Here is a 15,555-nt window from a genome sequence, read left to right on the forward strand (position 1 = left end):
AATAGAAATCGAAGGATAGGAATAAGTCTTGTATCTCTAGAATACGAGGTCATGGGTTCCCATCAGATATAAACCAATATTGCACAATCAAAACTAGTAGAGGAAAAATCTCATAAAACAAAGCATTTGGAATTCGAACAACTTCGATAGATAGAAATCACATACCTTGTGCACCATCATGAAATTAGGAAATAGACAGATGGGTCTTTAGAAAAATTTTCATAACATGAATTTTTTAAGATCAAGTAATAGAGTCTCAAGAAAATTAAATGTCGACCAACATAATTAACACAATCCGTGGAAGGAAAGATAAACTAATATACAAGAAATTACTTGTAAGAAATAAAGAATTTTCTATAAAAAATAATTCCATGCACAAAAGAAATCTTCCCCAGTGTTACGTTCAAAGCATGACATCAATCAAGAAAGACTGATAAGAAAAACATTTTGAAAATAAATCTCTTGATCTAGTTGTACGCACTCCATTCACATAGTAAATGAAAAACTCAATATACTCACTCAACAAATAGTAAAATACCCTAATATCATAAAATAAGAGTGGGGTTGAGTTGGTCTGGCGGCCAACCTAGCTAACTCGCACCCTCTGTCAATGATTGAGTTCACACATGGTTTATAATCATAAAATGTAAAATATAATTAAACCGAACCTAGTGTGAAGTGCTTCGATTAATATTTGAAAACTTGGTCTTTATATGGTTCAGTAAAAGATAAGACTCCACCAAATAGAAGGACCGATACATAGATTGACTATACTCACGTAATGTTAAATTGGAACCGTCTCTCCTCCTTAACTAAAGGCAATATTTTAGTTTATATAGATCGTTACATTACAAATTAGGATATTAACAAGCCAACTAGATACAAAAGGAACATATTACAAATCATAACAGTTTTCCATGGATAAAAGTTGGATCTAGTTCTGGTGCAACTAAATTTCAAATAGAGGAGCTAAATTTGGTACATGAGAGAATGTTTTGGTAAATGGATCCTCTTTTCTCTGTCTGTTACTGGTGGTGAAAAATAAGTGCGATGTTGACCAAAAAGTGTTTACAAAAATATCCTCCAAATGATATTCAAGCTTCGAGGTAAGTAATGTCCAAATTTTAATTAATTGAAGTAGTTTATGCATTATTTGACTCTATTGCAAGAATGTGAGTGCAAGAACTTGATGTGTGGTGGAGGAACCCTTTAGAGTGTGGGAATCATATAGCTTATAATAAAATCGTGCAGGAATCCTCATGAGTGTAGGAATCCAAATTGGTGCAGGAATTTGATGCATAGTATAAGGAGGTGAGTGCAGGATGAAGGCTTGTTGGCATATGTTTAAAAAGGTAATAAACTAAGTTTAAACCTGCAAACACATGAACTATTATTAACGGTTCCTTTAATGTTTGAATCTCATTAAAACAAGTGAACCATGAAAAATAGTAAATACTTACATTATTGTCTCCAAGAATAAACAAAACCATGACAATAACCATTCGAACTAAACAAAAGAATGAGGGATTTCTGAGTAAAAAGTGATATAAAGAAAGAAAAAATAGAGGCCTAACATTACCCCATGTTGATCATGTTGCATGTCCTCATGAAAAAAAAGAAATTGGTGTACTATCACTCCCTTGCGAAAAAAAGATTAAAACATATATGGATGACCTTTACACTCATAATAATGTTCCTGCAACTCTGTGCAATCAATATTTCCTTTTCTAGATAGAGCTTGTTCTAAAAAATAGAGTGCCTGCTAGGCTCTCTATTTATCAAGACTAATTTCAAGGAACTCTAACACTAGTGTTGCCATAGGAATACTAAACTGCAAGGATGGTGTTAATACTAAATAAAATAGCCAACTATTAAAATTTCCAAAAGTATTTCAGGGGAAACCTTGATTATAAGTTTCACTTTAATATCGTCATTGTGAATATAAGTGACATGATTTGAAATCCATGGTGTTAAGAATATGATGGCCCAACCCTTTTCCACGTGGCGATGCTGTGTCCACTGTGCGAATGTTAATGTGAATAAACGTTGAAGTAACGTGGTTGTACAGATTCTGGATATTTCGGATGGGTTAACCGGTGGTACAGGTTACCAATTCACATCTGTCGGTTTCTCACCTTGACCTACTCCCGCCTTTTGACAGCCAACCCTAGTTCACTTGTCATTTCATTTTCACTGTGCGAAGTTCTTTGGTTCTGCTCTGTGAGGGTTTCTTTGCGCCTCCGCTCCTCGCTCCGGCGTTGGGTTCCTCTGGTGCCTCCGACCTCCTGCTACTCTGTGCGTTGGAATTATTGTGAGGGCGACATGCTGCTAACTCTCCGCACTGTAACTCGATATACTTTCTGTTTCTTTGTTTGTTCTTCCGCTGTAACAAGGTTTGTTCCACGCTCTGTTAATTTGCTTTTGTTATTATGACAGGTTTCTCTCAGTCCCGAGCTCCAGCTAATCGTTCCGCTTCAACCCGGATTCAAAGGTAAGTTCTGGTTCGATGTTAAACCCTGCTTCCACACCTCTTCCAGAGTCTAACAGGCTCGCCCCTTTGCTCTTCAGGTTATGGGTGTCGGGTTGTTTGCAATGCTGCCCGTCCAACTCAGGTAAATACCCAATGCGGTTGTGTCTGTTCATTTACAGATGTTCCTTATCGTTTTCTTGCCTCAGGCGCTAACCCACATCTATTTTGTTGTTGCAGGTTGCTCGGGTGGCTGGCCGCCGTGGGATTATGCTCTCTGTGCGTTCTGGAGACAACCCAAAACCCTTTCAACTTGATGTAACGGGTAGGGTCTTTCCAGCTCGGCCCCATTTATTAGATTATTAAGCAATTTGTGGGTTTTTGTATTTAATGCTCACATCTCCTGGGTTGTAAACGAACTGTATTAAACTGTTTTAGAGTTCTGGTCTGTATACAATAATCGTCGTTTCGGCCTATAATCGACCTGGTCCGTCCTTGTTGCTTATGGTTCCTTGAGTCTGCTCGGTTGCCTTTCTAGTTTCTTGCAATGACTTTGATTATAAGGGGACTGTGGTTTAGTGAGCGTTCTATGCTCAGAGAAACTTATGGTGCGTTTTATTCATAAGGGTTACATTAAATGAAGCTTCTGTATACTTTATTTCCAGCATTTACATAACTTATGAAAAGCATTTAAGTTAGTATGCTTGTTACCTGGTTTATTATGATAACGTTGGTTGTCAATCCGCTCTTCTGTATGGGATAGCTCCCTGTAGCAGCGCCTTCTCTTCTCGTTGTGGTTTACTGTCTTTAACTTCCAGTATGTGCTCAATGTTTCGTATCACATTCGTGTGCTTGCTGTGTATAACTTACAATGGATGCTTAAGCAAATAATATCAACCGAGTAAATTAAAGTATGCCTGTTATAGCCTACTTGCAGTGGATGTTAATACAGAAACAATATCAATACATTAATGTGACAGTTGTTCTTAAAACAAACAGTTTTGCTTCTTTTCAGAGGAATGTATCTGTCTTTTTCTGTTCGAGGAGAATTTTTTTTCATTGTCCGTTTTTCTCTGTTTTTACATCTGGGTAGCGTAACTGCTCCCACTTTCAGTTAAACTGTTTACCAGAATCATTCCAACTGTGTAACAGTTTCTTGTACTAAAGACTAATTTATGGTTAACTAATTTCTAAACTTAAAACAAAACACAGTTTTCAATTACCATGGTCTGTAAATGACCTTCTAGGAAATAAAACAAATAATAAAGAGAATTAAAACGAATGACAAGTTTTGTTAACCTGGTTCTCTCCATGAGACAGTCAACCACCTTCTGTCTCCTCGGAGCTGGATGCTCCTGCATCAGGCTCCCGGGGTGGCAAAAAGTCATGGCTCCGTTCCATGAGGTCGTCGACAGAATAGCCTGCTTTCTGTATCTGCGTCGCGTTAAGCCACGAACTGTCCTCTATCGGACGGTTCTTCCACTTGACCAAATACCGCAGATATTCCTTCCTGCGTGTGCGCTTAGCTACCTGTGTGTCCAGAATCCCTTCGATCTCAAGGGGTGGTGCCATTGGCATCTGCCTCATCCACGAACTTTCCTCACAACTGGTGTCCAACGGTGGCTCTGCTGTTGTATCGTCTTTCGGATCAGCGACATAAGGGAACAGATCGGCCACGTTAAAAATGGGAGAAATACCAATCCCTGGTGGCAACTGTAACTCATAGGCATTCGCAGAAAATTTGCGAATGACTTTACAGGGACCAATCTTCTTAAATTTTAACTTGTTGTACTCCCGTTTTGGAAAATGCTTCTTACGTAAATACGCAAGGACTTCGTCCCCAACGTTGAACTGAACTTCCCGGCGCTTGGAATCTGCCCGCTGCTTATATTTTTGACTGTTGTCTTGTAATTTCAGCTTGACCTGCTCATGTAGATTACTCATTGCTTGAGCGAAATCTTCTCCATCAGCACTTCGTTTTTCGAGCTTCCCCAAATCCCGTAACTCATGCACGCCTCGTGGATGCATGCCGTACAAAATCTGGAAAGGGCTATAACCAGTACTGCGATTAGGTGAATCGTTATATGCGAATTCCGCCTGAGCTAGTACACGGTCCCACGTCCGGGAATTCTCACCTGTTAAACTCCGAAGTAAGTTCCCCAAACTCCGGTTTACAACCTCCGTTTGGCCATCGGTCTGCGGGTGATAAGCGGAGCTGAACTGTAACTGAGTGTTCAACTTTTTCCACAGGGTTCGCCAAAAATGACTGGTGAATTTCACATCCCTGTCGGAGATGATGGACCTTGGAAGTCCATGTAGTCGAACAATCTCATTGAAAAACAGATGTGCTACATAAGTAGCATCGCTGGTCTTCCTGCAAGGTACAAAGTGCGCCATCTTTGAAAATCGATCTACCACAACCATTACTGAATCGAAACCCCACTGTGTCTTAGGCAAACCCAAAACAAAATCTAAACTAACGGAGTCCCATGGTCGGTTCGGAACGGGTAATGGTAAGTACAAACCTGTATTCTGACTGTGGCCCTTTGCCAGTTGGCAAACCTTGCACCTACTCACGTACCTTTGTACATCCCGCTGTAATTTTGGCCAGAAATAAAAATGTCGTACCTGTGCTACCGTCTTATCTATACCGAAGTGTCCAGCCAAACCCCCACTATGTTTCTCCTGAATAATGTTTTCCCGCATAGAGCAGTTGGGAATACACAGCTGTCTGCCCTTAAACAGCAATCCCTCCTGTAAATTATAATCCAACCACAGACTGCTGTTCCTTAACAGAGGGTTTTGACAAGCCTCATAGGCTTCCTTAAAATCAGCATCTGTTTGATACAACTCTTTCAGGTGTTCAAAGCCTAAAACCTGCATCGTACCTTCCTGCAAGAGTAGAATCCTTCTACTCAGCGCATCTGCCACCTTGTTCGCTTGCCCACTAATATGTTTCAGTACAAATGTGAAATTCTGTAAATACTCCACCCATGCTACATGCTTATGGTTCAATTTATGTTGCTGCATGATGTACTGTAATGCAGAGTTATCTGTAAACAGAACAAACTCATTACCCAACAGATAGTGCCTCCAATGTTTTAATGCTTGGACAATTGCATAGAATTCCTTGTCATAGGTTGAGTATTTCTGTCTACTCTCGTTCAGCTTTTCACTGAAATATGCGACTGGTCTATCCTCCTGACTTAGTACTGCCCCAATGGCTGTATTACTGGCATCACAACGAACCTGAAAGGGTTTGTTGAAGTCAGGCAGCCTCAATATCGGCCTTTCAGTAATCTTCCTCTTCAAAATCTGGAAACCTCTTTCCGCTGCTTCAGTCCAGCGAAATGGCTGATTTGTCTTCTTAATCGTATCCAGCATAGGTGCGCAGATCTCACTGAAATTCCTGATGAATTTCCTGTAGAAACTCGCTAATCCGTGGAAACTGCGGACTTCAAATAAACTTCCCGGTGAAGGCCAGCTAACTATAACTGCCACCTTTTCTGGGTCCATTTTCAATTCGTTTTCTACAATTACAAAGCCCAGATACACTAACTCCCACCGAAAAAAAGTACACTTTTTCAGATTGATCAGCAATTTATTCTGCTGCAACTTCCTCAGTACATTGCGAACATGCCTGAAATGTTCTTCTTTAGTTTTACTAAAAATCAAGATGTCGTCCAAGTAAACTATCACGGATTTCCCAATAAACTCCTTCAGTACTTCATTCATCAAGCGCATGAATGTACTGGGAGCATTGCTCAACCCAAATGGCATCACCAGCAACTCATATAAGCCTTCGTTCGTCTTGAAAGCTGTCTTCCACTCATCTCCTTCTCGAATTCGAATCTGGTGATATCCACTCTTCAAGTCAATTTTCGAGAAATAAGCTGCCCCGCTCAGACAATCCATCATATCGTCCATTCTTGGTAAGGGGAACCTGTACCTAACCGTAATTTTGTTTATGGCTCTGGAATCTATGCACATTCGCCATTTGCCTCCCTTCTTTGGAGCCAGCACGGTTTGTACTGCACAGGGGCTCATGCTCTCTCGAATCAACCCTTTGTCTAACAACTCCTGGACCTGCTTCCTGATTTCCTCATGGTCCTTAGAACTCATTCGATAAGCTGCTTTATTTGGCAGACTTGCCCCTGGTATAAAGTCAATGCAGTGACTAATACCTCTCCTGGGTGGAAGTTCATCTGGAAGGTCATCCACCACGATGTCCCCAAATTCCTGCAGCAGCTTTTGGATTTCCTCGGGCAAATCTGAAATCTGTGTATGAAATATCACTGCTTTTGGTCTTCGTATGACAGCAAAATTTACTTCACTGTCCTCAATCTGTTTTATAAATTCTTTTCCCCCCATCAGCAATGCCTTCACTCCACTGGCTTCTGCTGTACTTTCCTCTTTGATGGGTACAAGCGTGTGCTTGATCCCATCTTTGAAAAACTTATAACAATTGGTTTTTCCGTCATGAACTGCGCTCCTGTCAAACTGCCAAGGTCGTCCTAGCAAAATATGACAGACATCCATCGGCATAACATCGCACATGATTTTGTCTTTGTACCTGCCTATCTGAAACTCCACCTCACACTGTTCATCCACCAACAGTTGGTGTCCCTTCTGCAGCCATGACACCTTATATGGAGTGGGATGTTTCATCTTTTTCAAACCCAGTTTTTCCACCATCTCTACTGTTACCAAATTTTCGGTACTTCCACTATCGATGATCAGCTTGCAGCACTTACCCTGTGACTTGCAAACAGTCCGGAACAGAGCTTTTCGCTGATCAGGCTTTGCAACTTCTTTTGCTGGTTTTAACAGCACCTTATTCAATACCAAAGCTTCGCATGTCTCTGGTGCATTTTCCACTTCTTGAGGTGTTGTTTCAGCATCCTCTGGCTGAGCAACATAAGCTCCTCTTCCACCTACAGGTTCACCTTCAGGACAGTCATATGACTTGTGTACTAACTTATGGCAACGATAGCACTGGACAGTTCCCCTGCCCCGACCACTTCCTCGCCCTTGCTGAGCTGGTCGTCCTCCTCTAGTGCTATTGTCCCTCTCTGCTGTGCCAGCAGACTTAGAACTGTTGCCTTCTTCACTGGAACCTACACTTCTACCTCTACCAAAAACCTTACCTTTTCCTCTACCAGTTCCGCCTCCTCTCCTAGCATTCTGTTTTCTGTTAATTTTCTCCTCCGCCTTCAGTGCAAACTGATATGCTTCATCCAAAGTTCTGGGTGAGACAATACTGATTTCATCCAGTATTTCCCCCCTCAAACCATTCACATATCTCGCTGTTTTTTCTGGGGTATCTTCCACATATCCTGCCCGCAAATTCAACTTATAAAATTCCTCTGTAAATTCCTTAACAGTCATTCCTCTTTGTTTCAAGTTCTGTACCTGTCTATACAACATAATCTGATAATGTTTTGGCAGAAACTTTTCCTTCAATTTTGCCTCCATTCGGGCCCACTTCTTTATAGGTTGTTTGTGTTGCCTCTTTCTTTCCGCCTGAACGTTGTCCCACCACAAGGACGCATGTCCTTTCAACTTTGTGGCGGCAAACTTCACCTGCTTGTCCTCACTGGTTTCCTCAAACTCAAAATATTTGTTCACTTCGCTTAACCAATCCAATAACACATCTGCAGACAGACTTCCGTCATAAGTGGATAGCTCATGCTTTGGCTTATGACTAGACAGCAAAACTGACTTTAATAACCGGAGTTCCGGTGTCACCCCTTCAACCTAATCTTTTGGTTCTGCCACATCCTCATCACTATCATCTGCTGGGTTCCTTCTTCCCCCAGCTTCTACCACTGCTAATCTTTCTCACAAAACGCGAATCTCCTGACGGAGTCCCTCTTCTGCTATTCTCTGGATCGCTCTTCCTCTTCCTCTTCCTCCTCTACCACCCTCCATTCTTCCTATTTGTCAACCAGCTCTGATACCACTTTTGATGGCCCAACCCTTTTCCACGTGGCGACGCTGTGTCCACTGTACGAATGTTAATGTGAATAAATGTTGAAGTAACGCGATTGTACAGATTCTGGATATTTCGGATGGGTTAACCGGTGGTATAGGTTACCAATTCACATCTGTCGGTTTCTCACCTTGACCTACTCCCGCCTTTTGACAGCCAACCCTAGTTCACTTGTCATTTCATTTTCACTGTGCGAAGTTCTTTGGTTCTGCTCTGTGAGGGTTTCTTTGCGCCTCCGCTCCTCGCTTCGGCGTTGCGTTCCTCTGGTGCCTCCGACCTCCTGCTACTCTATGCGTTGGAATTATTGTGAGGGCGACATGCTGCTAACTCTCCGCACTGTAACTCGATATACTTTTTGTTTCTTTGTTTGTTCTTCCGCTGTAACAAGGTTTGTTCCACACTCTGTTAATTTGCTTTTGTTATTATGACAGGTTTCTCTCAGTCCTGAGCTCCAGCTAATCATTCCGCTTCAACCTGGATTCAAAGGTAAGTTCTGGTTCGATGTTAAACCCTGCTTCCACACCTCTTCCAGAGTCTAACAGGCTCGCCCCTTTGCTCTTCAGGTTATGGGTGTCGGGTTGTTTGCAATGCTACCCGTCCAACTCAGGTAAATACCCAATGCAGTTGTGTCTGTTCGTTTACAGATGTTCCTTATCGTTTTCTTGCCTCAGGTGCTAACCCACATCTATTTTGTTGTTGCAGGTTGCTCGGGTGGCTGGCCGCCGTGGGCTTATGCTCTCTGTGCATTCTGGAGACAACCCAAAACCCTTTCAACTTGATGTAACGGGTAGGGTCTTTCCAGCTCGGCCCCGTTTGTTAGATTATTAAGCAATTTGTGGGTTTTTGTATTTAATGCTCACAGCTCCTGGGTTGTAAACGAACTGTATTAAACTGTTTTTGAGTTCTGGTCTGTATACAATAATCGTCGTTTCGGCCTGTAATCGACCTGGTCCGTCCTTGTTGCTTATGGTTCCTTGAGTCTGTTTGGTTGCCTTTCTAGTTTCTTGCAATGACTTTGATTATAAGGGGACTGTGGTTTAGTGAGCATTCTATGCTCAGAGAAACTTATGGTGCGTTTTATTCATAAGGGTTACATTAAATGAAGCTTCTGTATACTTTATTTCCAGCATTTACATAACTTATGAAAAGCATTTAAGTTAGTATGCTTGTTACCTGGTTTATTATGATAACGTTGGTTGTCAATCCGCTCTTCTGTATGGGATAGCTCCCTGTAGCAGCGCCTTCTCTTCTCGTTGTGGTTTACTGTCTTTAACTTCCAGTATGTGCTCAATGTTTCGTATCACATTCGTGTGCTTGTTGTGTATAACTTACAATTGATGCTTAAGCAAATAATATCAACCGAGTAAATTAAAGTATGCATGTTATAGCCTACTTGCAGTGGATGTTATTACAGAAACAATATCAATACATTAATGTGACAGTTGTTCTTAAAACAAACAGTTTTGCTTCTTTTCAGAGGAATGTATCTGTCTTTTTCTGTTCGAGGAGAATTTTTTTTCATTGTCCGTTTTTCTCTGTTTTTACATCTGGGTAGCGTAACTGCTCCCACTTTCAGTTAAACTGTTTACCAGAATCATTCCAACTGTGTAACAGTTTCTTGTACTAAAGACTAATTTATGGTTAACTAATTTCTAAACTTAAAACAAAACACAGTTTTCAATTACCATGGTCTCTAAATGACCTTCTAGGAAATAAAAAAAATAATAAAGAGAATTAAAATGAATGACAAGTTTTGTTAACCTGGTTCTCTCCATGAGACAGTCAACCACCTTCTGTCTCCTCGGAGCTGGATGGTCCTGCATCAGAATAGAAAAAATAATACCTTCCCACAGTGACCATATTACCATTATCCAACATACAGTTGAAGCTCCTCTTGTCCGGGGAAAGTGAATCACCTACACTAAGGGTCCTGCCTCCATAAAAAAACAAATTATTCCAAAAGATAACTCCAAAGCATAATTTCAGAAGGATCTCAAATCCATTCTTAGAGAGATATGGTACTAAGTTCTGGGAAAGAAAAAAATGATCAAGTAAATCACACTGTAAAATTAACTTTAATACCACAGGCATGGCCCTATTTGTAGCAGGCATCTATAGCCTCAAGAAGTATTCGTTTTAACCCCATGAAATGCATGTGTGCCAGCTATTAGATATGGATTCAAAGTCAATTGAAAGAATTTACATTTTTTTATAAATTAATTGAAGTCCACTATCATGGCTTGGTAAGAAACTAACGATAGTGCCATTCACAAGAACTAACAAGAATGAAGAAGTGGGCTCGTGATGAGACCTCTTGTCTTCCAACTTTTCAGCTAAAATTCATTACCCTAGCTCGGTGACCAGTAGCGGTAATATCATTCTATTTAGGACCCATGATCATGGTAGATCATCTTGTAATGAGACCTCCTCTCCCTCAATTAATCTGTTTATGAAAAAAGACTCCAATTATGATTAACCTGAGATAGGTTACTTAATAGGTGGGGAGGAAAATCTTCTCCTTAAGAGCATGGGATGGTGTGAAAATTATTTAGTTACTAATCTTTAATGTTTAGTCCTTCCAAACTAAAGACTCATTTTAAATAAAACATCTCAGATAATGACTAAAAGATTCCTCAAGATTATCATGTTAGGGTTCTCATGAGAGCTCGATAGGGTTTTATAGGAGTGGTCCACCATAGGAGTATTTTGATCAATACCTTCTAAGAGAAACTTGAGAATGTCTCTTCAATGATAGTTTCTTTGAATGAATAGGCCAAAAGTAGGTTTTTAGTCTTATGAATGGAAGGTATTAAACATATCTAGAAGAATACCTATACTGGCCCAATGAATAATATCGGTCAACAATCAAAGTCACTTTATAAAATATGAGGCACTAAGATTGAATTGATTCCGACAAGTCTTACCATAAGAGTGATAAATGACAAAAAATTCAATAGGTGTGCCTTAGGAATTGCGTTTTCAAGAGTGTTGTTGTAAAAATTTTATTTAAAATGACATTTTTATTCATTCTTATTATACTACCTATTGTGTGCAGTTTTTACCCATATCCTCGACACCTCTTTCCCTATTTTATATCATTCTCTCCCTTTAAACCTATGAGATTTACATCACAAATGCCACTTTCTGTGGTTATAAGAGAAATATTTTCTCCAACATATTATTTTTTCATTTTCTGTCAAATATCGAATGAAGTGATGTCTTTTTGGGATGAATAATCAGTGTAATTGTGGAAGATGTCTTCTGGTTATTTTTCTTTCAGGTGTTACCCATATACTAAGGGCTAAGGGATAAACAACTCATGTTGTTACTTGATGTTACACTCCACAGATGTGTTGTTACATTCTAAAGTTTTATTGTTACACCTCAAACTTGTTGTTGAACCATGAGGATGTTGTTACATTGCAACTGCCAAGGACCATGGTTGTTGTCTTAAAACAAAGTTTTTGAGAATAATGAAATTATCTATGGGTTCTTAAAGGATATGGGTGTTTATGATTGTAAAATATGGTGTAACTTTTATAGGTCTTTAAATTGGAAACTGATTGAATGATTTCTATTTTACTCTTAATATTGATCATCATGAGAATCATGAGATTCTCATGATTGATCTGTTCCCTAATTTGTAGGCCTTGTAGAACTTTATAAAAAGGGTTCGGTCCCATGAAAGGGGATGGAAACACAGGAACAATATCGACATTTTGATCTTGTAATTCTCAGTCATTTCTAATACAAAACACATCTAGTGATGTTTACACAGATCTTGTGTTGATTTTTTAACTAGTTTTCATTCTATCCTTGCACCTTGCTACGGAGGAAGGGCCCTCCTCTTTAGCAGGGGTTGCAATAATAGTATATTAATTTCTTTCCTTTATTTTACTATGGATTTTTTTGGAAATACCAAGAGGGCAGGTGAACCAATATTTCTTTTCAATTGCTATTTTTACTAGTTAGAACATTTATATTTAGCACATAAAATGAACAATAGGAATAAATGCTCTTATTAATATAATATTTACAATAAATCAGATACAATGTATATAAGGTTCCAATCTGTTTCCAAGCACCAACTTAGACTTTTTGTGAGGCTCCAACCTTAAGGGCACCAACCCTATCTTGTCAAGGCACCAATCCCAAGGGCTCCAACCCTATCTTGTCAAGGCACCAACCTTGTTTGTTTGAGGCTCCAACCTTCAGGGCACCAACCCTCTGGGCTCCATCCCACTGCGATATTTTTTAGATATGTTTGGTAGTTATCCAATGCTCCCAACATTTTCTTCAATGAATTCTGTCGATCTACAACTTCACTGTAGTCTCCATGATACATCATCAATGACAACCTGTCTTCTTATGAAGGAGTCTTCACAACTCTTCATATTGCCCACACAGAGTCTGCAAAGTTACCTCATGATGATATCAAATAGCAAACATGATCTCTAATAATGTCTCCACACAACTTCAGTGTGTCTACAATAAACTGCACTAAGCTCTGCACAAAAACCAACTCTTTGTTTCATGCCTATGTTCTCACTATTAGGGTAAATGCTTCCAGCATGACTACTGCTCACTGTTCTTGCTGTCACGATCTCTTACTTCCCAGAAACAAATTCACATACGCTTTAATGCTGGCACAGGCTACTGCTCCCATCAAGCGATGTCAGATGAAACTTTAATTTTGCCTTCACATATTTGTTCTTCAAGTTGTGTAACTTATGTACCTGATTAATCTATCACTGATCTGAGCCTTTCGAAGGTTAACTCGATCAACAGAGTTTCTCATCCTTTCGCTTACCCTATCCTGCTGGACCTTCGGCTTCCTCCTATCCTCCTGGACCTTCAGCTTCCTCCTATCCTGCTAGACGTTCGACTGCCTTCTGTCCTACTGGACCTACCGCTTGTTGTCTTTCTTCCAATTCATGCACTCCAAACTTTCCTTGTTCTCTCTTATAGATGCCCGATATGCCTGAACTTTGGCTTCCTTCTTCTCTCTCTTGATATTTTGGCTTCCTCTGTACTCTTTCTTTGGCTTCCTTCTTTTCTCTCTTGATATTTTGGCTTCCTCTGTACTCTTTCTTTGGCTTCCTTTATCTCTTCGAATTCAGCAATACTCAAAGGACACATTCATTTGGAAGAGAGGCCGAATTACCAAAGTGTGCATATTAAAACTATATCAAAGAGGCCCTTTTTAATATTCATACAATAAACATTAATTGTTCATGGAAATCACATTACAAGAGAGGTTATGCCCATATTACATTAAATCATGTTGTAATGGTGTATCAGGTCGACAATAATATCGCAATCACAATTTTTAATGTGACGTCGATTTATGAATTGTGATGTGAAGGTGTCGATACATGTAGATGTGATATTACAATAGGGAGGTTTATTATGGAGTGACTGGGTCTGCACCTTATCACAAACGACGGTTTGCGGGACTTCATGAGTGCGGGACTTGAGTCATACTTTCCTACCCATGTTGTTCCAACAGCTATTGTTCCTGTTGGTGCTTTCCTCATTGGGTGTTCCTATTTGCTCCTTCTGATGAATTCTTCCTCTTTGCAGGACTTGAGTCATAATTTCCTACCCTCGCTCTTCCGACTGCTGTTGTTCCTGTCGGCTCTTTCTAATATTTCATGTCATATCTTTTATATGGCTCTTACTCTTGAGCACATGTGATATTTTAATAATAATAGTTTGTAATAGACTCTTACTCATGGCTTGGCTTTCCTGTGGCTTCATTCCTTGGCTCTCCTGTGGCTTTGCTCTTTGGCTTCTTGCTCCAGTTTCTTCACAGATCTTCTCTGCTTCTCCTTGTCTTCATATCCAGAATATTTCCATATTGACATCAATGACAATCTAGATCAACAATCTCCCCCTTTGTTATTACTGGCAATATTCTTCTTCTCTCCTGCTTTGACATCAATGGCAAAGGAGTGCTTAGGGACTTCCCCTCTCTAACTGTTCCTCCTATCAAACTACTTCTGTTCTTTATGAATAATATATTTATATGGGTATGTTACTCCTCCTATCGTGGTGCTCTTATTTTTACTCAAGATAGAAGGATTCCTGCCTCATCATCAACTAGCACATTATCCCCTCTTCATGTCTCAGAACTACTTTATCATGGCTTCAACAATGCTTAAAGATGCTCCACTTCAATGATTCCAAATAGATTGTGAATAGCCACACAAGCAATGTTCAAGTCTAAGTTTTTATGCTTCAATCCATATTTTGTTGTCTCCACAATCAGAATTAAGAGGCCTTCATAGTCCGAATCAAGAGAAAATGCCACTAAAATTACTATCTTTCTTCAGATCCAAGTTCCTTTATATCTCTGTGCTTCTCCTTAAGTTATTGAGTTATATTCGACTGCACAACATTCTCCTTTCTATAGTCTTTTTGATGAGCCATATTTTCCTTGTGTTCTTGTTAAAATATCTGCAAGTTAACTCCACTAGCAGATTTTGATATCCAGTCTATGATTGTCTTTTAAATACTTTTCACTAATTGGCATATTTTTGTAATTCCTCAGTTTTTTTAGATGCTGCCAACTGCTCTTGCTTCAAGCTTCATTTCCAGATGTATCTATTTTTTTGAATGTTGCCTCTATTTGTGTCCATAATTGGCCTGTTCTCACATTAAATATGTGAGTCGAGACATAAACTTCTATAATAACAACAACATAGATATTTGCCCTATTTTTCTAGTATTATATGACCTTCTCTGATTCTCCAATTTCTTCTTAGTGATCAAGTGGAAGACATCTTCAACAACAGTCCAAAAAATAATTAAGAGGTCATGTTCTTCAATGTAGTGCTCCTGAGAAATGATCTATCAAAGAATGATAGTTAATATAGCTCATCAAGAATTCCATAAGGACCCTTTCACGAATAGCTTCTGAAATAATGTTCAAGAATCACAAGATCCCCCTAACTGTATGCATCATCTTTGTTGGTAGAGTCTTCCCATCAAATTCTTAGATTGTCGAAGATCAGGGAAATAACATGTGTTGCTAGTTGGAGAGTTCAAGGGACTATCGGATTGTATTTTCTTCCTTCTCCATACTTGTGTAACT

Source organism: Pinus tabuliformis, chromosome 9 (genome assembly GCF_031772625.1).
Source record: "Pinus tabuliformis cultivar Carrire ecotype Pingquan chromosome 9, CPIR1, whole genome shotgun sequence".
Lineage (NCBI taxonomy): Eukaryota > Viridiplantae > Streptophyta > Pinopsida > Pinales > Pinaceae > Pinus > Pinus tabuliformis.